The sequence below is a fragment of the Haematobia irritans genome, chromosome 2, assembly GCF_050003625.1.
Source record: "Haematobia irritans isolate KBUSLIRL chromosome 2, ASM5000362v1, whole genome shotgun sequence".
NCBI lineage: Eukaryota > Metazoa > Arthropoda > Insecta > Diptera > Muscidae > Haematobia > Haematobia irritans.
The window spans coordinates 93,702,469-93,727,439 of NC_134398.1; the positions used below are offsets into that span (position 1 = coordinate 93,702,469).

At 35.0% G+C, this 24,971-nt stretch overlaps 3 long non-coding RNA genes across 4 annotated transcripts; 2 read left to right on the top strand and 1 right to left on the bottom strand.

Annotated features, from left to right (window-relative positions):
• The first annotated feature begins 127 nt into the window (after positions 1–127).
• On the top strand, positions 128–1,507 carry LOC142225790 (uncharacterized). The gene is made up of 2 exons (XR_012719421.1): positions 128–955; positions 1,023–1,507. It is a non-coding gene; the product is annotated as an uncharacterized LOC142225790 (long non-coding RNA).
• On the bottom strand, positions 1,315–21,973 carry LOC142225792 (uncharacterized). Of its 2 annotated transcripts, XR_012719424.1 has the most exons (3): positions 21,751–21,973; positions 21,556–21,693; positions 1,315–1,360 (listed from the first exon to the last, which is right to left on the bottom strand). It is a non-coding gene; the product is annotated as an uncharacterized LOC142225792 (long non-coding RNA). The 2 variants fall into 2 exon arrangements; XR_012719423.1 differs by lacking the exon at positions 1,315–1,360 and having other exon boundaries at positions 21,455–21,693.
• On the top strand, positions 2,340–3,216 carry LOC142225791 (uncharacterized). Its single transcript, XR_012719422.1, has 3 exons — positions 2,340–2,678; positions 2,743–2,848; positions 2,914–3,216. It is a non-coding gene; the product is annotated as an uncharacterized LOC142225791 (long non-coding RNA).
• Positions 21,974–24,971: the final 2,998 nt, after the last annotated feature.

Genomic DNA, 24,971 nt, shown 5'->3' on the forward strand with positions numbered 1-24,971 from the left:
GGATTAATAAGAAAACGCCCAACTGCAGACCCTATTTACACGAAACGAGAAGGCGCAGCGATACCACGATAATACGCATTATAAGGGTCCCATGACACAATAGAAAACACATAGAAAAATTTGATGCAACCTTGCCAGTAATTCAAGTTCGACCAAAGACAATCTAGAAGAAGACGCAGCCTGGTTCTCTGAGAGAGAAAACAAATGTCAAGGTGTAGAGGGCTATTCCATCACTATTGTTACAGCCCTGCCAGCATTTCAAAGTTCCATTTCATCCTCATCGCTACCACAGACTCGTACATGTCACCACAACCATCGCGAACTGTGATGGGGGAAGCATATCAAAAAGTACAAAATGTACATGAAAGTATTTTGCCATCACTAGGTCTGTTCGCGTACTTTTCCAGTAAAAAATATCCAGTAAAAACTAGCAAGAGAGTAAGAGTGTATTTTACACTCTTTGCTTAAAATTGCTGAAAAGTACACGAACGGTATCCAGTAACTATTTGCACATTGAAAATTTCAGCTGCTAAAACATTGAAAACAAAAAATAAATCCTGTATATTTAACTTCCAATCGTAGTTGCCGAACATGTACATTGTATTGGTACTTTGTTTGTTATCATAAACCAGCTGACAAACTATGCTATGGTTTGCAAGATTTTACTGGGGGAAAAATCTCTAGCAAAAACTTGCAATTTCTCTATCTCATAACTGTCAAATGTAGTCTCTCTCCGGCTCTCTTTTGTTGGCGTTTTGGTGTAAACGAACGACTTCCAGTAAAAATTTGTAATAATTATCAAAAATTATCGGGTTCTCGAACGGAGCTACTACTGTTAGAAGAGCCATTTTATTTTTTGTGAAAAGCCAAGCGCAACCAGCTTGTTTTATTTAATTTAAATAAAAACGAAAATAAAGTTCTGAAAATATAGATATTACGCTTAAAATTGTGAAAGGTATATGGTGAACAATTTTCGACTTTCCAAATAGAATAAAGTGATCGTTTTTCAAATATTTTTACAGGCACGCTGTCTCCATCGAAAATAAACAAACTGGCTGATAGACGCTGCAATATGTAACTTGCTACTTAAAACTCAAGGCATATTAAAGAGGTAAAGTCATGCAATCAGGTGACTAATATCGACATTCATCTTGTCAAAGGCTTTGTTTACGTTTAGTAGGTTTGTTTACATTCTTTGTGTACCTAAATATTGCATTTATTTACATTGTGTTGCAATACGACAACACTACACATACACAAAATGTCAACTTAAGTGACCTGTCATTTTAGTTTGACTTTCTAAATATCATGGGGTGTACACACGCTTGCTCGTGACTTTACCTTTAATTAATATGCCTTGCTTAAAACTCAACATCATTCTTTTATTAATGCAAAAAATTATGTTAAATGTGATCAGATAAACCAAAAAATGTTATATTTATAAGAAATTATAAATGTTTAATCAAATGAATAAATATCTACACAATATTGTGTTACTTGACCACAATGATTCTTCTACAATTACCTTAAAATTCACCTTTTCTGATAGTTTGCAGGGGTTCTTATTGGCGTCCTTCGAAATTGATCTAAATAGGCACCTAATAATTGCACTCATGAGAAACTTTTTCGTAGTAACTTGGCGTGGTACAACTTCTCAATAGTGACGGCGCTTTTCCGACGAGTTTTTGATGTCGTATATGATTGTTTTCAACGTAGTGGGGATTCTCAGAAGCGCCCCCAAATTCAAAAAATGTTGGCAGGGAGGAGTCATTTTATAGGCTCAACTCTAGTTTAGCTATACCTCTCAGATTTCTTCCAAAACGTCATAAGGTACACCCAGAAAACAAATTTGTTGCCTCAACCGAATTATTTGCCAACCGAAAGCAGGTGGTTCCATCAACTATCAATAGGGCTGTTTTCTTTTTGCAGTGGATGCAAAAAGAACAGAACATCTCATCAGTGCAAGTCGCGTCGATGTTGCCAGGTTGTATTTGGATAAAGTGACGCTTCTTCGATTCACAATAGCAATTTATTGAGGCTATTTTATCGAAAAACATAAAATTCAAAGTGATATAGTGTCATAAATAATCGCAGCAGTAAATATTTATTACTAATTGGTGCATTTCATACATTAAAAATGCAAGATTTCACTTCTTTTCTGTGATTGTTTTTAAACAGCTGATGACAGTGTTGCATATTTTTGGAGTTGTCCTGGATAAACGGTATGCACCTCTAGCGAAATTTTCGGTAGCAAAAATTTATTTAAGTCTACAACAAAAAAACAAGGCTGTGTACAAATTTTAAACCAGCTAATCGCTTTTAAAAATTGTTAATATACCCAATAAACACAGGATGAGCGTTTTTCAAATGCAACAACTTTTCAGTTTGAGGGTAAATATAATTTTCAACATAAATTCAACTTGACTTGAAATAGCTCATCTTCAATACATCTTCAAATTGTTTGCGAATTACTTCCAATTTGCCAAAATGTTGACGAAATCTTTGAAAAGGTGTTGAAGATAATATGAGAAAACTTTGACAAAACACTACCCTAAAATGCAACGAAAAAACCATGTGGTTTTCAATACTTATTTGTGCAACGAAGTTCGTGGTCAATTGCAAGAAATAAAAAAAAATGGAAAATTTTAGACAAATAACCAAATAGTTTATAAAAATAGGTAAGTGAAAATAATAAATGAAATAAAACTTTAAGGAAGTCACTAAATGTATATCTCTTTGCAGAAAACTAAAATTATGGATTCTACGTTCTTGAAAACATTAAAAAGCTGACCGATGAAAAAATGGTGGACAATTAACTGGAACTGCTTCAAATAGTTTATAATAAGTGGTACGTCAATATGAAAAATTAAATCAACACTTTAGAGAAGTCACTAAATTTAAATCTGTTTGCAGAAAACTAAAATCTTTGGATGCTACATTCTTGCAAACATTAAGAAGCTGACCAATGAAAAATGAGTGGCTTATCGACAAGAAAAAGTTTCCAGAAACATTACAAGTGCAACCAATTAAAATTGTTAAAAACAACAAATTGTTGAAATTAACAACTACTGGATGAAAATGTGCTTCACATCGTCAGTTTAATTCATATGCTATTATCAGTTTAAAATGGATATTTTGTGAATTCCTTCTGCTGGCAATCAATTCTAAGACGCGGTCCAGTACGTTCCTAATTTAAAATTGCCCGCATGTTAATAAAAGGAAGGAACCAAAAGGAAGGAACCAAAAGGAAGGAAATCGAATTATCAATGCAAAAGTGTTTACTAATAATGTTTAAGATATTTAAAGTTTTGTTGTTTGTTTTGTTTTTTTTTTTTTTTTCTTATATGTTGATATGTTTATTAAGATTATTATTTATCAATTGGTATTGTAGTGTATTATGTAGTGTAGTGTATTATTATACATTTTATTTTGATGAAAATGAATAAATTATACAAACTTCATAGAATTTTGGCTTTGACTTTCAATTTGAAATGGGGATATCAATCATACAAATTTAGGTTGAAACGTATTTGCAACGATGTTAATTTTGAATTTGACTCGCATCGAAAATTGTTTGACAAATTATTGAGTAGCTATGCATTTCAATTTGAGTATAACACTTGAGATATTATTGCTAATGTGTTGAATTTCACTGTTGAGGGTAATGTCTGTTTTTTGTTGAGAACGCGATTTTCTCAACAATTTCTCAACTTGAATATTACCCTAATCCTTTGAAAAAATGTTTGAAAAATTGTTGAAATTTAGCATTTTTCAAACGTTTGTGTTTATTGGGTATGTTCCAAATATTCCTCAAATAAATTGTTTATTATTTACAGACCTTTTAAAACTTTTACGCACACAATGATTGTAATAAATTAAATGTTTGCTGCCAAAATATGGTTTTGACAACCCTGTTATTTTCATTAGAGGTGCGTACCAGCTTACGAAATTGAACGCTACCGAAAATTTCGTTAGCATAAATAGCAATGCATTTCTTATGGGAATGAAATTTTTCGCTAGAGGTGCATACCGGCCTTTAGTCCTTACCCTGCCAGCATTTTTTGAATTTGGGGGCGCTTCTGAGAATCCCCACTACGTCGAAAACAATCATATACGACATCAAAAACTCGTCGGAAAAGCGCCGTCACTATTGAGAAGTTGTACCACGCCAAGTTACTACGAAAAAGTTTCTCATCAGTGCAATTATTAGGTGCCTATTTAGATCAATTTCGAAGGACGCCAATAAGAACCCCTGCAAACTATCAGAAAAGGTGAATTTTAAGGTAATTGTAGAAGAATCATTGTGGTCAAGTAACACAATATTGTGTAGATATTTATTCATTTGATTAAACATTTATAATTTCTTATAAATATAACATTTTTTGGTTTATCTGATCACATTTAACATAATTTTTTGCATTAATAAAAGAATGATGTTGAGTTTTAAGCAAGGCATATTAATTAAAGGTAAAGTCACGAGCAAGCGTGTGTACACCCCATGATATTTAGAAAGTCAAACTAAAATGACAGGTCACTTAAGTTGACATTTTGTGTATGTGTAGTGTTGTCGTATTGCAACACAATGTAAATAAATGCAATATTTAGGTACACAAAGAATGTAAACAAACCTACTAAACGTAAACAAAGCCTTTGACAAGATGAATGTCGATATTAGTCACCTGATTGCATGACTTTACCTCTTTAATATGCCTTGAGTTTTAAGTAGCAAGTTACATATTGCAGCGTCTATCAGCCAGTTTGTTTATTTTCGATGGAGACAGCGTGCCTGTAAAAATATTTGAAAAACGATCACTTAATCTATTTGGAAAGTCGAAAATTGTTCACCATATACCTTTCACAATTTTAAGCGTAATATCTATATTTTCAGAACTTTATTTTCGTTTTTATTTAAATTAAATAAAACAAGCTGGTTGCGCTTGGCTTTTCACAAAAAATAAAATGGCTCTTCTAACAGTAGTGATGGCAAAATACTTTCATGTACATTTTGTACTTTTTGATATGCTTCCCCCATCACAGTTCGCGATGGTTGTGGTGACATTTATGAGTCTGTGGTAGTGATGAGGATGAAATGGAACTTTGAAATGCTGGCAGGGTAACGGCTTAGCATATCCAGTGCTAAAAGAAAACAGCCCTAATGATATCTGTCAGCACAACTAACATTTGGCAATTGTAACTGCGTGGTAGTATGTTGGATCAACTTTGCATTGGTTTTCGCAATCTCGTATTAATTGTTTCCCTGCCAACATTTTTTGAATTTGGGGGCGCTTCCGAGAATCCCCACTACGTCGAAAACAGTCGTATACGATATCTAAAACTCCTCGGAAAAGCGCCGTCACTATTGAGAAGTTGTACCACGCCAAGTTACAACAAAAAAGTATCGCATGAGTACAATTATTAGGTGTCCTTCTGGATACATTTAGAAGGACGCCAATAAGGGTCCCTTCAAACAATCAGAGAAAGTGCATTTTAAGATAGTTGTAAAAGAATCATTGTGGTCAAGTAAAACACGATTGTTTAGATGTTTATTAATCTTATGAAACATTTATAAATTCTCATAAATATAACATTTATACGACTATCACATCACATTTAACACATTTTTATGCATTAATAAGATATTGATGTTGAGTTACAAGTTGTAAGTTAAATGTTGTAGCGTCTATCAGCCAGTACTTTTTTCCCAATGGAGGCAGCGTGTCTGGAAAAATATTTGAAAAACTATCACTTTATTTCATTTGGAAAGTCAAAAATTGTTCACCAATTTACTTTTCACAATTTTAACCGTAATAACTATGTTTTCAGCACTTTATTTTCGTTTTCATTGAAATAAATTATAATAAGCCAGTTGCGCTTGGTGTTTCACAAAATATAAAATGGCTCTTGTAACAATAGTGATGGCAAAATACTTTCATGCGAATAGTGATGGCAAAATACTATCACAGTTGGCGATTGTTGCAGTGTCACTTACGAGTCTGTGGTAGCGATGAGGATGAAACGGAACTTTGAAATGCAGGCAGGGTTTTTCTTTATTATTATCCTAACCAAATTCCAATATTAACTGAAAGGGGAGATTATATAGAGATTTTATTAATTTATTACAAGATTTACAATCATAATAAACTACGAAAATAAATACAAAAGGTGCTAACAACAAAGGCTTTTGATCTACATATATGTGAGATTAATTTACATTACAATGTTTTATAGGTAATGTTTGTATACCAATGACAGATGGTTATTAGGTTGCAATTATGTGGTCAAACTACAGAACCTAATTCGATATATACTTGCCAGAAATTTCTTCCTTAATCCTCTAGATATAAATACAGATCGACTTAGACTCGTCATCTATACTTAATACAATGAAAAAAGCTCGCTTGCCGTAAAAAGTATTTGTGTTTTTGGTTTATGAAGCCTGCAATTTTTATGAAAACTTTTGTAATATTCCTTTTTTATAAATCGGTGCGATACTTACCTGAAGGCAATTTCTTTCCTGTGGGATAAACTTTATTCAATGTATTGCGGACTATTATCAAGTAAATGCTATTCCCCGTTTTGCAAATTTTGTAGCGTCATACCATTTACCATGTCGATGTTGATATAAATATTTATTTGTTGCAACAACTACCTTACGCCCGTCCTATAATTGAACTAAGATTCTATTAGTATACTCAACTTTTGGTTGTACCAACCATTTGTTGATTCCCATGATGTAGGTCTCACTATGCTGGTGGTTAGCTCAACAGTTTTATGCAGCATAAAACCAAAATTATCGGCATTGGTTATTGTAACCAATTGAATGGTTATGGGAATTTCGTTTTGATCCTGTGAACTTTTTTATGGTCGTGTTGGATGTATAATGGAGAAAATAATCAAAACATTGTTCTTGTAATAAAAAATAAGTTACTGACATCATTTCCTCATTCCCTGCCAAAATTTTTTGAATTTGGGGGCGCTTCAGAGAATCCCCACTACGTCGAAAACAGTCGTATACGATATCCAAAACTCCTCGGAAAAGCGCCGTCACTATTGAGAAGTTGTACCACGCCAAGTTACTACAAAAAAGTATCGGATGAGTGCAATTATTAGGTGCCCTTCTGGATACATTTAGAAGGACACCAATAAGAGTCCCTTCAAACAATCAGACAAAGTGCATTTTAAGATAGTTGTAAAATAATCATTGTGGTCAAGTAAAACACGATTGTTTAGATGTTTGTTAATTTTATTAAACATTTGTAAATTCTCATAAATATAACATTTATACGACTATCACATAACATTTAACATAATTTTATGCATTAATAAAATATTGATATTGAGTTACAAGTTGCAAGTTACAAGTTGTAGCGTCTATCCGCCAGTGCTTTTATTCCCAAGCAGCGTGTCTGGAAAAATATTTGAAAAACTATCACTTTATTCCATTTGGAAAGTCAACAATTGTTCACCAATATACCTTTCACAATTTTAAGCGAAATAACTATGTTTTCAGCACTTCATTATCGTTTTTATTTAAATAAATTATAAGAAGCTGATTGTACTTGGTTGTTCACAAAATATTAAATGGCTCTTGTAACAATAGTGATGGCAAAATACTTTCATGCGAATAGTGATGGCAAAATACTATCACAGTTGGCGATTGTTGCAGTGTCACTTACGAGTCTGTGGTAGCGATGAGGATGAAATGGAACTTTGAAATGCTGGCAGGGAAGTTACTACAAAAAAGTATCGCATGAGTGCAATTATTAGGAGCCCTTCTGGATACATTTAGAAGGACGCCATTAAGAGCCCCTTCAAACAATCAGACAAAGTGCATTTTAAGATAGTTGTAAAAGAATCATTGTGGTCAAGTAAAACACGATTGTTTAGATGTTTATTAATTTTATGAAACATTTATAAATTCTCATTAATATAACATTTATACGGCTATCACATCACATTTAACACATTTTTATGCATTAATAAGAGATTGATGTTGAGTTACAAGTTGTAAGTTAAATGTTGTAGCGTCTATCAGCCAGTACTTTTATTCCCAATGGAGGCAGCGTGTCTGGAAAAATATTTGAAAAGCTATCACTTTATTCCATTTGGAAATTCAAAAATTGTTCACCAATTTACTTTTCACAATTTTAAGCGTAATAACTATGTTTTCAGCACATTATTTTCGTTTTCATTGAAATAAATTATAATAAGCCAGTTGCGCTTGGTGTTTCACAAAATATAAAATGGCTGTTGTAACAATAGTGATGGCAAAATACTTTCATGCGAATAGTGATGGCAAAATACTATCACAGTTGCCGATTGTTGCAGTGTCACTTACGAGTCTGTGTTAGCGATGGGGATGAAATGGAACATTGAAATGCTGACAGGGTTGTAATGATCGAATTGCAGCCAACCATTTCTCTGGGTGTAGGTACTATGTTCGGTTTCCGCAGCGAAATCCCATACAAGACCAAAAATGCGGAAAACTACCGAAATATTTTTTCATTTGTGGTACTTTGTTTTTTTTTCGAGTTGAAAAACTGACGTAAAGCGCACAGTCCCTAATTAGATCGTGTTAAATCCTTCCATATGTTGAGATTAGTTAGTTTCAAAACATGGCGCCATTTGCAATGTGAATTAAGAAATAATTTATTTATTCAAATGATTTGTGTGAAATTACAATACAAATGTGGTTCGCATTGTTATTTAAAAATGCAATAAGATCGATTGACAAAATAAAAATAACTTGGAGTGGTGTTTTCGTAATAAAGCCACCATCTAGCTGCTCCCTACTACATAATAGAATAGAAATAATGTACATAACATGAAATTTATAGAAAAGTGTTAACAAAATAAAGTTTTAGTTAGTGAATCATTTTACAATCGTTTCTTTTTACTGGGTATAGGGATAATAAACACAAATGCTTGCCGTGCATCGTAATTATAAAGAAGGCAGTGCGATTGATGTTGCAGTATGGTAGCTACGAATGGAATCACAAGAATAAATTGCTATGTTCCAAAAATAAAATGCAAAAATTAATTATGCATATATCTTGCATTTAATCGATTCAAAACACAGGTTGCATTTTATAACGTGATTGAAATAGTTATAAAATTATACATTGGGAGAGTATAACAAGAAACATTCTTCAGTAAACCAGCCACTTTGCATCTCAATGTATTAATTTCAGCCAACGAAGAGTTCCTGGTATAGAACACTAACATCCCTTTGTGACGAATTATCTTGCGAAATATAAGTCGGGAACAGTGACTTTTGCTTAGGAACTACCTTGAACGTGAGTTATAGGCTTATGTTGATTGAACAAAAAGTTTCACTTTGACTATAGCTATTGTATGGTGTACGTGTTTTAACTGGTCACCCCATGATGTTGTTCCCCCCGAGATAACAACATTGGCAAATGAAATGACGTTATTATCCGTTGTGGGAACCGTGGTGGTGACCATGGGCATAAGTACATTCTTGTCCGCTGGTATTGCAATGCGATTGTGTAGATATGTTATGTGCGTCTATAGCGGCGTTTGACGTGGCTATAGACGCACATAACAGAGATGGCGCCCAATCTAAAAGTAAGCAAACAGCCTTATGTCGCAATTTATAGAGTGGTGAATAAAATTGCCTCTTTAACTGTGATATTAGGATAAGGGAAACTGTGCAATAATACCGAAGCACATAGCCATAGACCACTAGATTAAACAGAGAAATAGAATTAAGAAAATATTCGACATCCTTTACATTTCTGTGATATATTAATGCAGCCAAATTTTTAGATTTAGAATTTTGATAGTGCAATAATATATTCAGTGGGTAAAGAGAAAATTTTCTCAATTTTACATGTGGGTAGTGCAATAACTCGTTAATTCTGATCAACAACAACGAATAACGATTGTATTGCATTAATCCATGATTTGCTAATATTAATTTTTACAACATAGTAACGCCAAAAGAAAAAACTAGTCAATTATCGCTTCATTTAGGGAAATGTGCAATAACCGTTTTGTGTAAATAACGCGAAAGTCAGAGTATTGTGAATTCCGTGTGCCATGAACTTGTTTACGTTATGAGTGTTAACGAAATGTCATGGACAATGAAGTAAAGTTAGTTTTTTGTTGTACAACCGTTTTTGTTTTGTGAATATTGTCTTGGAAAACATTGATGCATCTCATTAGAGAACACTTTATATGATTAAAGAAATAGTACCACACAAGCATAAGCACAATTATTTCTGAAAAGACCAAAGCCCCCTCGACTTTCATGATATTTTTTACTTAAAAGAAAATTAAAAGAGAATTCTGGTTTATGGTGTGAAGTAGAGTAGATTGTATGTTGTGTTTAGATTAATATATTTGGAATTATTACATTGAACTATTTATATTTTTACATTTATTATATATTTATTATAATTTGGTGTTTAAAGAAATTGAATTGCAAATTCCACTCCACTTTCTTTTGATAATCGATTAAACGACTGAGAATTGTTTTTCGGACACAAGAGGGAAATGAGCTATTTTACTCGCTCAAGGGGGGAGAATAAGAGATACAGGAACGAATCTTTTGACCTGAATAGATCCGCGTATAACCCAAGGAAGAAGAATCACGTGAGTTTTGAGGACGCTATGGAACAGTCGAATGCTCAAATGAATAGTTATCAAATGTTTGATCTTGCTGGTTCGATAATGAGGAGTAATCAACAGGGCCCTGTCGCCCCAAATAATGGCCAACCTCAAGAACCTAATATTGCCCCAATAGGAGGCACATTTCAGAACCAGGAAGCTGGTGAGACGTTTCCACCGGGTGTTAGAGATATGGTTCAGGATGAGGCCGCGTCCGTTCAGCGATCTCTGGAGGATAAGGTCAGGGATATGGTCAGGAATGAAATGAGTGATGTTAGGAAGATGATAGATTCATTGGCAAAGGGTATGAGTGAGCTTTCAGAGGCTGTTCGTAAACAGGCACCTGCTCCTCAAACACAAAATACGCCGTCTGCTAACTCTAACAACCAGGTGAGCTGTGGGGGTCAAATGAATACATTACCGGCTTCAACTAGTGGTGGCACTTACTCAGACGTTCAGACGCCGAGATCATCACCGATGCCCTCTAGTAACAATGCCATAGTGAATATTCCTAATGGTAACAATGAGCCGCTTAGAATCAGAGTGGACAAATTAGGACTGAATTTCAGTGGAGATCCAAGAGATCTACGCGTTAATGATTTCATTTACAGACTGGAGATAATGCAGGCACAATACAACATTCCCTGGTCTGAGGTATTGAGGGATTTTTCCTTCTTAGTTTCTGGCCAGGCGAGGGAATGGTATTGGCTGCATAGACGGAACAGTATAGATACTGACTGGGAGGGATTAAAACATGCCTTGCGGGACCAATATCAGTCGCCACAATCGAAGTTCGACATACTGAGGGAACTACTCGAAAGGAAACAACGACATAATGAGACAGTAAACGGATATTTTCACGAGATGGGCATATTGCGCTCGCGGTTAATGCAACCAATATACGAATATGAAATGATTAAGATTTTAAAAGGAAACATCAGAGAAGACATAAAACGTCATGTTTACCAAATGACAATATCTTCCGTAGAACAATTGCGTATTGAATGCATTGAAGCTGAGCGTAATTTTCCCCGACGTGAAAATAAACCCATGCCTATACCACAACGATCTACAAGACAAGTAAACGAACTTTATGACCAGGAATATGACTGCCCTAGTGAGGAATCTTCAGTGGACATGATGGAAAATGTATCAGCACTTCGCGGCCCTCTTCAAACAAAGACGAAGATCACTTGGTGGAATTGCCGCGAAGCTGGACACCTGTTTATGGATTGTCCTGCAGATTTCAGGAGGTTATTTTGCTACAGATGCGGAAAGCCTGAAACTGTAACACCTAAATGTCCGGTGTGTCAGGGAAACCTGAAGAAGGGCGTGGAGAAGACAGGGGAGCTACGTCCGTCCGAAGTCCCTGTGACACAAAACAACTAGAGGATAAGGTACTTAAAATTTTAGTTAGTGATAAGGGTAGAATAAATAGAGATAGAGCTAGGATTGATTATAAGGACTTTACACCAGCTGAGAGACACTATATACCCCTGGAACAGCGTAAGGAAAACTATGAGAAAGTTCGGGAGAGAATTTTTAACTCAGAGGTGCGTGTTATACCCGCGAAAATCACCAAAATAAGAAAAAAGGCAAAAGAGTGGCGTGAGCAAAGAAAATACTTGATTGACTCGTTGGCGAGGATTACAAGAGTCTCTAATGACCCCAGGGCTTTTGCCGAAATTTATATTATGGAGAAAAGGGTCAAGGGATTATTGGATTCAGGAGCGACAGTCAGTATTTTGGGGAAAAATTGTAGAGAATTCGTTGAAGAGTTAGGAATTCCTATTATACCACTTTCGAGCAAGGTTACCACTGCCGGAGAGACAAATTATCGGGTTTTGGGTAAAGTAAAAGTTAATATTCGATATCAAAGTCAAGAAAAGGAAATGTTTTTGTACTTATGCCCAGATTTGGAGCAAGACTTATATCTTGGCATTGACTTTTGGCGAATGTTTCAATTAGCCCCCGAAATCATTGGCGTATCCGAAATAAATATTGAAAAAGTTACCAACGATATGGCAAATCCCGATAGAAAATATAAACTCAATCCTCATGAACTTTCTACTGAACAATCCGAACGTTTAAATGAAATAATAGAAAAATTCAAAACCTTCGAGAAGCATGGATTAGGATGTACATCGTTGGAAAAACACTCAATCAAGCTGATCGATGGTGCTGAACCGGTAAAAGATCGACATTATCCAATGTCTCCAGCTACACAAGCAATAACGTACGAGGAAGTTGACAACATGTTGGCTCTAAAGGTTATCGAAGAAAGTGAAAGTCCCTGGAGCAACAGAACAACCATAGTACGGAAACCGGGGAAAACTCGTTTCTGTTTAGATGCCCGCAAATTAAACAACTTGACAGTAAAAGATGCATATCCCCTCCAAAATATAGATGGAATTTTGAGTCGAATTGACGAAACACATTTTATAAGCAGTGTGGACCTTAAATACGCTTTCTGGCAGATAGAGCTAGATGAAGAGAGCAAGTCGTATACAGCCTTCACGGTTCCAGGTCGTCCATTGTACCAGTTCCGTGTGATGCCCTTCGGCTTGTGCAATGCCGCACAACGATTATGCCGTCTGATGGACAAAGTCATTCCCCAAAGACTAAAGGAGAATGTTTTTGTGTACTTGGACGACTTGTTGATTATTTCGGGCAATTTCGACGAGCATCTGAGGCTTCTCAGCGAAGTAGCTGACTGTCTGGAGAAAGCTGGTCTCACAATTGGATTAAAAAAGTCGCAATTTTGTTTCCGTCAATTAAAATATTTGGGGTTTATAATTGGAGAAGGGGTATTGCGAACTGATCCGGAGAAAATTGAGGCGATAAACAAAATCAAAGTACCCAAAAACGCCCGAGAAGTTCGAAGTTTCCTTGGCACCGCTGGGTGGTACCGAAGATTTATTAAGGACTTCGCCACAATCTCGGCTCCACTCACGGACACCCTAAAAAAATCTGCCTAGTTCAATATGGATGAAAAAGCTAAAGAGGCATTCGAAAAACTTAAAAAGGCCTTAACCTCGGCGCCCGTTTTGCGACACGCCGATTTTTCAAAACCCTTTTTCATCCAATGTGACGCATCGGAGTATGGTATAGGAGCAGTTTTGTTCCAATTAAATAGCCAGAAGGAAGAACACCCTATAGCCTTCTATTCCCAAAAGCTCAATAAGTGTCAAAGAAACTACAGTGTCACTGAAAAAGAGTGCCTGGCGGCGGTGATGGCAATTAAGAAGTTTCGGCCCTACGTTGAACTTATGGAATTTACGGTGATTACAGATCATTCGAGTTTGCAATGGCTAATGAGCCTAAAAGATCTCACTGGTCGTTTGGCTCGTTGGTCATTGCAACTCCAAGGATTTAATTTCAAAATCGAGCACCGTAAAGGTAAGGACAACGTAGTGGCCGATATGCTATCCCGCCTGCCCACAGTAGACGAACTGGAAATGGACCAAGTGTTTGAGTTTGAAACGACAGAATTCGAGAGCGACGAATACAAGGAGATAAGGGATGAAATAGAAAAGAATCAAGAACGACTACCTGATTTGCGCATAGTTGGGAATATGATATTTAAGAAGGGGTTGAACTCTGACATTCCCGAATTGCAAGAATTTCAATGGAAGTTGTGGGTCCCAAAATCTTTGACACAAAGTCTAATAGAACAAGCCCATGATAAAACCACATCAGCTCATGGAGGCATATCAAAAACGCTATATCGCCTGAGAGAAAAATATTACTGGCCGAAGATGGCGGCTCAGGTCAGAAAATATGTGACAAGTTGTTCTGTGTGTAAAGAAACCAAACCGGTGAATCAACATACACAACCCACGATAGGAAATGAAGTTGTCACTTTGCGTCCCTTTCAGAAACTTTATATCGACTTTTTAGGAAAGTATCCACGGTCTAAAAGTGGAAATACTTTCATATTTATAGTCGTAGATCACTTTAGTAAGTTTACATTTCTGAAAGCAATGCGAGAGGCAACCGCTTCAAACGTGGTGAAATTCTTAGTGGAGGACATATTTCGAAAATTTGGTGTACCGGAGACTATACACAGCGACAACGGCGCTCAATTCATTTCAAAAACCTTCAAAGACATGATAGAAACATATGGAATTAATCACATGCAAACCGCGCCTTATGCCCCACAATCGAATGCCTCGGAGAGGGTGAACCAATCTGTATTGGCAGCGATAAGAGCCTATCTAGAAAACGATCATCGCGATTGGGACCTTTACCTAACCGAAATCGAATGTGCCCTCAGAACATCAGTTCACAGTGCAACTGGAGTAACTCCATTTTTCGCACTTTTTGGATATAACATGTACACACATGGCTCGGATTACAAGTTGGCACAAAAATTGCATACATTGACCGACCACGAAATCGTCCAAGTAAACCGAAAAGACAATATGGAACTGATTCGAGAAAAGATAAAAGGCAATATGCATAAAGCTTATGAACAAAGTGCTAAGCGATATAACGAGCGAGCTCGTAAAATAACTTTCGCCCCGGGACAAGAGGTGTACAAGCGCAATTATGTTTTGAGTGACTTCGGAAAAAACTTCAATGCGAAATTTGCTCGCAAGTTCATGAAATGCCGCATTGTTAAACAAATAGGAAACAACATGTACGCATTGGAGGATCTAAAGGGCAAGGCTATTGGAACATGTCATGCTAAAGATTTAAAAAGGTAACACGGACGTGATGTCAGTTGCTACAGGGGGGCAAATGAAAGCAGGCGTAATCAGAAAAAAAAAATAGGTTCTTGTTTGTAACCAAACATCTAAGTGAAACGGCAGGTATAGGTGATTTCATACATTTCTACTTCTAGGAGAATTGCGATAATATTGCAAACAATTTCTAATAGCGACGACTCAAACAAACAGGGTCTGAAAAAAAAATGTCCAAACTAAATATGAATTTTGAGAAAATTTTCCATAGAGAGATAATTTCGTCGAAAAATTGCACGAAAATATAAGTTTTGGGGTTGTGTTCTTATGGAAGTGAAATTTCGGGGAAATTGTCCACGAAAATACTCACATTGACCAAAAAGCATTCCAAAAAAAAAATTTTATTGATCAGACAATTTTTTTTTGTAGTGAAACAAAAATCAATCATGTATTAGTACCAATTAATTTTTTTTTGTTGGATAAAATAAATTTTTCTTAAATGAGCTTCAACTATTTTTTTTATTGATAATAGCATTTATGCCATTGTAGACGTTTCAATGGGAAAATTAATTGGATAAATTAAATTCGTAATTGAATAAGAAAAATTCTTTGGCGAATTTTTTTTTGGCTTAAATTAAAGTAACACAATTGTTCACTAAAAAAAAAAAAAAAAAAAAATATCACGAAACATTTTCCTTTCAATTAAAATTTTAATTGAGTTTTAAGACATATTTAATTAAAAATTTAATTGATTTAACAATTTTTTTATTGAAATAAAAATCAATCACAAAATTAATAGTAGCAAATAATTTTTTAGGAATCAATTAACTTTTAATTATCCTTCAATTAAAATTTTATGGATACTATCGTTTCTGTAATTGAAGACATTTCAATTAAAATTTGATTGCGTCAATTAATTTCGTGATTGAATCCGAAAACTTTTTTTGTTTGGTTACTTAAAGAAGTAATCTTTAAATTAAATTGAATATTGATAGTTTGATTAAAACCATCAAATTTCATTTCTTTCAAAAATCAGTAATAATTTGGATTTCTATTCGGCAAAGAGAGCATAAAAAATTCCAATTTATATGTTAATTTTAATGAAGCTACATGTTCGGCACAGAATCCATACCAAAATAATTTTCGGGAAGATAATAATCGTTAGATCAAAGTAAAAATTATTGAGTGTAAAGCCATAGTTACACAGGAGACAAGTTCACGAAAGATTATCCAATTAAAATTTTAATGGAGCTAAAAAAAATGTTTAATGGAAACATAATTCCGAGTAAAAAGTTCCATGGAAATGAAAATGTGAGAAAATTTTCCATGAGAGTATGAATCGTGTGAATTTCCATTAGAGAAATACTAATGGAAATTTCAGTTGATAGAAAATTGCATCAAAAGGTTATATATATAGAAAATTTTCTACGAATTTTATTTCTATGGGACATTGTCTCGTCATTCCATTTCAATAAGAATTTCGTCGGAATATTATTTCTATGGAAGATTTTTTATGAAGTGAAAATAGTCTCTAAACTTTCTAGGAATTTCCTTAAAAATATTAGGTATATAGAAAAGTGTATTCGAATTTATTTCCACAGAAAATGTTTTCAGAATGATATGCCTGTAGAAAATTTTCGCAGATTTTCTAGGAAGTCTATTCCTTGAGAAAAGTATATCGAGTTGTAATTCTAGAGAAATTTTTCTTAAAATATGTATATGGAAAATTCAATCAAAATTTAATGCCGTAGAAATATTTATACACCGATTATACCTGTAGAAATTTGTCTTTGAGAATTTTACTTGTATAGAGAAATTCCTCAAAAATTTATGAAGAAATTTATCAGAACTACATTTCAATATAAAAATGTCTCAAGAGGATTTTTATTTTAGAGAAATTTTGTCAAGATTTTGTGGGGGAAAATGGAACGAATTTCACTGAATTTACATAAGTCTTTAGTGAGATATTTATATTTCACAATAAAAATAAGAACCCAGAATGGAGGTGATTCATCCATTTTGATCTGTGATACATTATGTTCACGGTGGGACAAATCTTTCGAGCAAATATTTTCACACGGCTCACAAAAATTTTCTTGAAACAGGTAAAAATTGTAGTCGCCGGGTATTCATGTTTAATTTTTCTTATTGTCACCAATTCGTATGTCACAAAAATTTCAGGTATCAAACACATTATATAGATTATGTTATTAAGAAAGGATAAATAATCGATAAACGAATTAGAACATTAGTGTAAATTTTGTTTTGATATAATTTTGATATTACACATCATTACTATAATGGCACTACTACATTTATAACAGGAGGTAATTGTTCTTTCCTTTTTTTTTGCTGAGATGTGAAATCATTCCTGTTGGCAACAAGAGGAAGATTGCAAAAAAAAATAAAGAAACAACATTACATCGTACACAAGAGGATGTTAGGTAGACACACAGGGTAATGGGCCGCAAGCAGGAAAGTCACAAACACACTCACGACAACATGACACCAGCCATTGGTATGGCATACCTTTTTTTTGTTTTTGTAAAACAGTGGACAGCCGATTTTCCATAAGTGTCCAGGCAACGATGGTTGTGGTCATATGGTAGGAATTGACGTTCGACTATTTATCAGCTTGGACCATTTTTCTTATTCCACCGGATTACGTTAAGAATTCTGTGTAATGTAAACACAAATTAGACACTGACAAAACTGTCTGTTGTACGTACCTGAGGATAGGCAATCACCCGATTTATTAGCCCGGCTTGAGACTCTCAGGGGTGAGAGTTCCCCACGTGAATTGTAGGCCTGCACATCATGTTCGTTCTCGAAGTCTCGTCGACCATGGTGGTTTGTTGCAGGCTATAATTATGCATATGTGCATGGCTGCCGGTATGGTATGGCCACGGCCATAGGGTCACAATGGAAATTCGATTATTTTTATTTGGCGTGCCCAGATTTTTATGGGTAAATGATTTTGGCAAATGCGACAGTTAATTTTTGTGGCGGTGGGCGATATAAATGAGGCGAAAATACAAATTGCTTTCAATTAAGAAAGGAATTGATTTTCGGCTTGTGTAGTTGATGTGATGTGTGTTGTATAATGGCGGAAGTGTGGTTGGCCACAATGCTAGGCTGACAGATATAGTCATGTGGGCGCACAGCTAAATAGCAGCGTACTACGCTGGATGGGTATGACGTGTTCTTTTGCGTAGTAGGGAAGGGGACTTGAATTCACACATCGTTCAAATGTGTTCGGAGTGGTTGAATCTCCAATTTTTTTTGATTCGAGGAAGCAAAGAATGAAGCCGCGAATCGCGCGCTGATTTCAGTCGCCGCCGACCAGTTGTTTTTGATCAGTCGATGCCGCCGCCAAATATGCCGACTCATCTCGACTTAAAGTTAGCTGCTAACGAATCAAAAGTATCCATTTAAATCAGAAAAAAATATTGATTATCGTAGTTTTTGTCGTATGTGTGAACCTTCCATCCATAATCAATCAATTACGACCTGCTATAAGATTTTCGCAAAAATTTAGCTCAAAAATTATTAGCGAAATGTGATTTTGATTGGGTGATTGGTTGTACAACTAATCGTATTACCATTCAAATAACGTCTAATTGATTTCATAATGAATAATTGTCCGCCGCCGAATGAACGAAGTTATATCGGTTTAGCCGTCAAGCCGCCGCCGCTAGAGATAAAAATTTAGCGTCAGCCGCCGTAGGCAAAAATGGGTCGGTTTTATTCTCTGCGAAGGAGCAGAATATGAGGCGGTATTGGGGTAAGGTTTGGTGGCCGTTAATTTGAATGATTCACGATTGAGTAAACCAACCCTGCATTTTAGTTGGAGCTGGTAATACCGAAGAAAATAGAAAAAAAATGGGAATTGTGAAAAAATGGGGGATATTGGAAAATTAGCATTTGGCGGGGAAAACAGGGGGTATATAAACATTGACTGCGGGAAAATCGACATTATCAAACTGAGCAAGGAAGACAAACCTCTGGCATTTGTGTGTTCATCCATTATAAGAAAACTAAATATCAAACAATAGTGGTGTTTTTTTTTTAAATACATATCGTACTAACGTTTATTATTGTGAGTATTTTGTGCATTAACAACTCGTAGAATAAATGTTAATTAGTGTAAACATATTTAAATGGTGATAGGTATATTTGCTTCCGATTGGTGAGACAGCACTGGCCTAAAAGGACGCCTATGAAGGCCAGTGCATGACATTATTGTGAGGAGCTGTCCAGCAACTGACACTTTGATGAAAAGAACCATTCTGTCATCTATCAAGTATAAACTACATCGAAAAAGGCGAGATCCTTTGTGGCATCAAAAAGATTAAACCCACCATTATTGGGCATCACCGATCAGCTAAATTCAATTTCCAAGCGGTGCTGTGGAGTAAGATCACCAGGGAAATAAGAGCGTGAACCTGCAAAGGAAAATCAGTCAATTAACAACAGAATAAATACAAGGATAACAGGTAAATCTGTGTCTCACCAGTATTGTGTGATGTCCGTCCATAAATCCGAGGTAGATTATTGTGTCTTCCACATATAATTCCTGATGTTTGGGGAAATAAAAATAAAAAAATAGTAACAATTGAAATCGGATTTTTAAACCTGGAAAGAAAAGAAGAAAAAACTGATATGAAAAACTGATAAAATAATACAAAAAAAGATTAAGAGAAGGCTTTGGTTATAATTGATTAAAGTAGGAATTTAAAGTAAAGTTTAGAATTAAGGATCTAATTGTTAAGACAGCGATTTTGTAAGGGGAAAAATATCTTTATTGAGTGTTTAGGCTTTGGGTGGTAGGATTTCAGGATACTTGTATTTAGTTTGGTACTGCGAAGTTGTTTTGAGCCGCAGACTGATTCTTTTAAGAGAGCTCTTTTACTAGATTTCTATAGAGTAAATTATTGGCGAGGAATAGGCCATTTGAACAAGGTTCTGAATCTGGGTCATCCTAGAGATTGTGCCAAGAGGTAGTTACAAAGATATCTTTCTTCATAACATCTGATTTAACTATATTGTTATACAAAAAAAAAAAAATCAATATTAATTGCATATGAGAAAAGAAATTGTCATTTCCTATTCTTTTATCACAATTTTTGGTGTTTTGATTAATAAAATTGTAATGTCTTGATCTGTTGTTAAGAAAAATGTTGTGTTGGTAATTTTTGGTCATTGGGGGGGCCGAGGTATGAAATAATTGTGTGAGAAAATTGTGTGTGTGGTATCAGGGGCCCAAAGAAATATGTTATTGGCTAAAATGGAGTGTTTTTGGGTCATGGTTGGGAGGGCAAGCGTGGGGTCATAACACCAAGACCTCTGGATGAATGTTTTCCGCTCGAGATAGTCGTAAGTCGCTTTGTTTTGTATTTGTGTATATTCAAACTCGTTCGATGTTAGTGCTCTGGGTTTGATGTAGGCGGGTTGAGTCCCACACCCATAGAGATCGCCGTAGTCAGCCGGACAGCCGGACAGCCACGTCAAACGCCGCTATAGACGCACATAACAGATATTGTGGACACCAACGAATTAAGTTTGTTGCTGAATGAGTCCATTGCTGCGCATGATGTAAAAGTTAGCCTAATACCGGAATTATATGTTTGTTAGATGGGCGTTATAAATTGACGGTATCCATTTGGAAAAGCTGAAGAAGACGACAATGTACCACATGTCGTTAAAGCTGTTGCCGAATGTATGACCATAATCACTTAAGCCGATAAATATGTGATAGTAGTAGATTAATCTAGAAGGTTGTAGGCCACTTAGCGAGAACATTCGAAATCGTCATATCTCGGTATATAAACCCCTAGCGGAGAGAACTGTCAAGTCAGTCGTAAGCTAAAGTTTATACAGTACAAATCGTAGAGCTAAAGTTTATATCCCTGCCAACATTTTTTGAATTTGGGGACTCTTTTGAGAATCCCCACTACGTCGAAAACAATCATATACGATATCAAAAACTCGTCGGAAAAGCGCCGTCACTATTGAGAAGTTGTACCACGCCAAGTTACTACAAAAATGTTTCGCATGAGTGCAATTATTAGGTGCCTTTATAGATCAATTTAGAACGACGCCAATAAGGGACCCTCCAAACAATCAGAAAAAGTGCATTTTAAGATAGTTGTAAAAGAATCATTGTGGTCGAGTAAAACACGTTTGTTTAGATATTTATTAATTTGATTAAACATTTACAAATTCTTAAAAATATAACATTTATACCACTATCACATTACATTTAACATAATTTTTGGCATTAATGATGATGTTGAGTTACAAGTAGCGAGTTACATGTTGCTGCGTCTATCAACCAGTGTTTTTATTCCATGGAGGCAGCGTGTCTGTAAAATATCTGAAAAACAATCACTTTATTCCATTTGGAAAATCACCAAATTGTTCACCAATATACCTTTCACAATTTTAAGCGTATAATCTATGTTTTCAGAACTTTATTTTCGTTTTTATTTAATTAAAATATAACAAGCTGGTTGCGCTTGGCGTTTCACAAAAAAATGGCTTTTTTAACAGTAGGGATGGCAAATTACTTGCATGTACTTTTTGATGTACCTTTTCATGATGGTTGAAGTGACATTTACGAGTCTGTGATAACGATGAGGTTGAAATGGAACTTTGAAATGCTGGCAGGGATAGTACACATCGTAATAAGTGAAACCAATCAGTTAAAAAAATAAATTGTAGATTCTCGTTATTTGAAAAGAACTGTGTTTTAATTATCGGGTAATTAAATACGCCTCAATATAAAAACGTAACAATTGGTGTCGGAAGTGAAATAACGAAAAAAAAAACTATAATGAAGTTTAATGAGCTTCGAGTGGAAGACTTAAAAAAGGAATTGAGCAAACTAGAGCAGCCGACTACAGGAAACAAAGCTCAGCATCAAAAGCGTCTACTGGAAGAGTTCGAACGGCGCAAAATGGATATCGAGACACATGAGTTTGATTATAAGAAGGACATTGACGAATCAATACTCGTCAATACCATCAGTGTAGAAAATCCATCTGTGGCTTCGTGTTGTGGATTACACCTCAATGCTCAATGTTTTGAACAAAATGATGGAAGAGAATTCTAGAAAACTTATGGAACAAAATTCTCTAAAAATGGAAGATAATTCTAGAAAACTGGAAGCAGATTCCCTAAAAATGGAAATTTGTGGCCGATGAGATATAAAGTATTCCCGTTCCTTCTCGAAATAATTATAATGAAGTAATAGCGGCACTAAAACGCAAGTACGATGGAGAACATAAGCAAGACATTTTTAGAATGGAATTAAGAGGTAGAGTCCAGAAATCAAACGAGACTCTACAAGACTTTGCAACAGAAGTTGAGCGGTTGGTGTTATTGACATACCCAGGAGAGAGTCATCCACTTGTGGACCGCATCAAGATTGAGACCTTTGTAAATGGCATTCGAGACCCAGACATAAAATGTGCTACATATGCGTCACAAAAAGCTACATTTGTGGAAACTGTAACATTTGCCCTTGCACAAGAGACAGCGAGCGTACTAGCACGTCCTCAAGTTAACAAAGTACGTAAGGTGGAGACCGAGAATGACGAATCAATTTCCGTGATTGATTCAGTGAAAGAAGCCGTTAAGCAGGCAATGCAAGAAATGAAGCAAGAGACAACAAAATCCAGAATGAAGTGCTATAACTGTGATAAGCCTGGACATGTTGCTCGCGAATGTAAAGCCCGTCGTAAGCGATCAAGATCGAAATCGCCATCCCCATCAAACAATAGCCATGTGTGGGTGAACCCACAGTCCAGTGAGTCACCTTTAAACTAAATCGAGCTAGTTCAACGGGTCAAGAACTATCTCCCACATATGATGGCCCCACAATCTCCATAGCAATAGTACAACAGCAAAATAACAATTTAACTGTCGCGGGGTTTGTTAAATGCGACAAGCGTACATTGACGTTGGATACGGGTGCGTCGAAGTCTATCATTAGATCAGACATAGTAAAAGAAAAAGTTACACCATTGATTGGAGTCAAACTACGCACAGCCACAGGGGCACCAGTATATGGGAAAGTCGCCATGAAGTTAACTATTGTTAACATATCCGTTAAGTATGAGTTCATTGTGGCCGATATAGTAGATGAAGTTATAATTGGTGCGAATTTCATGATTGCCTTCGGTCTAAACCTGGATATGAAACGTCGTGTCATGACCTGGTTCAATACCAAAATACCGGTTAATGTGGGATACGACAAGAATACCCCTATCAGACAATTGACTACGAGCAAGCCAGAGTTAATACCACCGCATTCTGAAGCGATATTATGGGTGCCAATGAATGGAGATTGAGAAGTCGGCAAACTGTGGGTTGTTGAACCAGCAGAAAACAAAAACAACAACATCTTGATAGCAAATGCAAATGCATCTTGATAGCAAATTTTGACGATTTTTTACTCAAAACATAGCAAATGCCGATTTTCAGATTTTTGCCCCAAAAATGACGATATTAGCTCCGTTCAAAACTTTGAATATTTAGAATCAGTTCAGAGCCAGCAAAAAAGCTTTTGGTAGAAATTTCATATATGTAGGAGCTATACCTCATTTTAAATCTACAGTATTAGTATCACTGTTGCCACTCGTGCCAAGAATAATCCACCAAAACTTGAAGGAAATTTTACCAAATTAACAAAAATTATTTTGAAGTTGTTGATCAAATTCTTGTGGTTAGTAAATAAACAAATGTTGTTTTATTCGAAAGAAATGTTTTATATTGAATTTATAGCAAATTTTGTTAACATTTTATTTCTACAGAAAAAGTTGTCAAAATTTTATTTCTATAGAAAATTTTGTCAAAATTTTATTTCTATAGAAAATTTTGTCCAAATTTTATTTCTATAGAAAATTTTGTCCAAATTTTATTTCTATAGAAAATTTTGTACAAATTTTATTTCTATAGAAAATGTTATCAAAATTTTATTTCTATAGAAAATTTTGTCAACAATTTTATTTCTATAGAAAATTTTGTCCAAATATTATTTCTATAGAAAATTTTGTCAAAACTTTATATCTCTAGAAAATTTTTGCACATTTTTATTTCTATAGAACATTCTTGCAAAAATTTATATCTATAGAAAAATTTTTGTCAATTTTTTTTGTAGTAAATTCTTTATTATTTTATTGACAAGGAAATGTTTGCAAAATTTCATTTCTATAGAAAATTTCTTCAACATTTTATTTCTATAGAAGATTTTGTTCATTTTATTTCTGTGGAAAATTGTACCTCCTTAAGGTGAGTATTAAGTTCGAGTTTAGCCGCTAAAATCGCTAAAGTGAAAACTAAATCAGTAAGAAAAATGCATGAAGTTATGCATATTTGTTGCAAATTTTATTATAACTTGATGGGGAAAAGCACAAAGCAAATTTTCACAAAGTTTGTATTCCTTAAAATGGATTATTAAAGAAAAGTAATCGTGAAAAAATGACGTTTTTAGCGGCTAAACTCGAACCTAATACCCACCTTTAAGCAGAGTACTATGTTCAGTTTTCAAGCTGACAACCAGCTTGTTTTCACGGTTACTTTTTTTAATTAATAAATTTAGAAATATAAAATTATTTGCAATCAATTCCTTGGATCTTTTCCATCCATTAT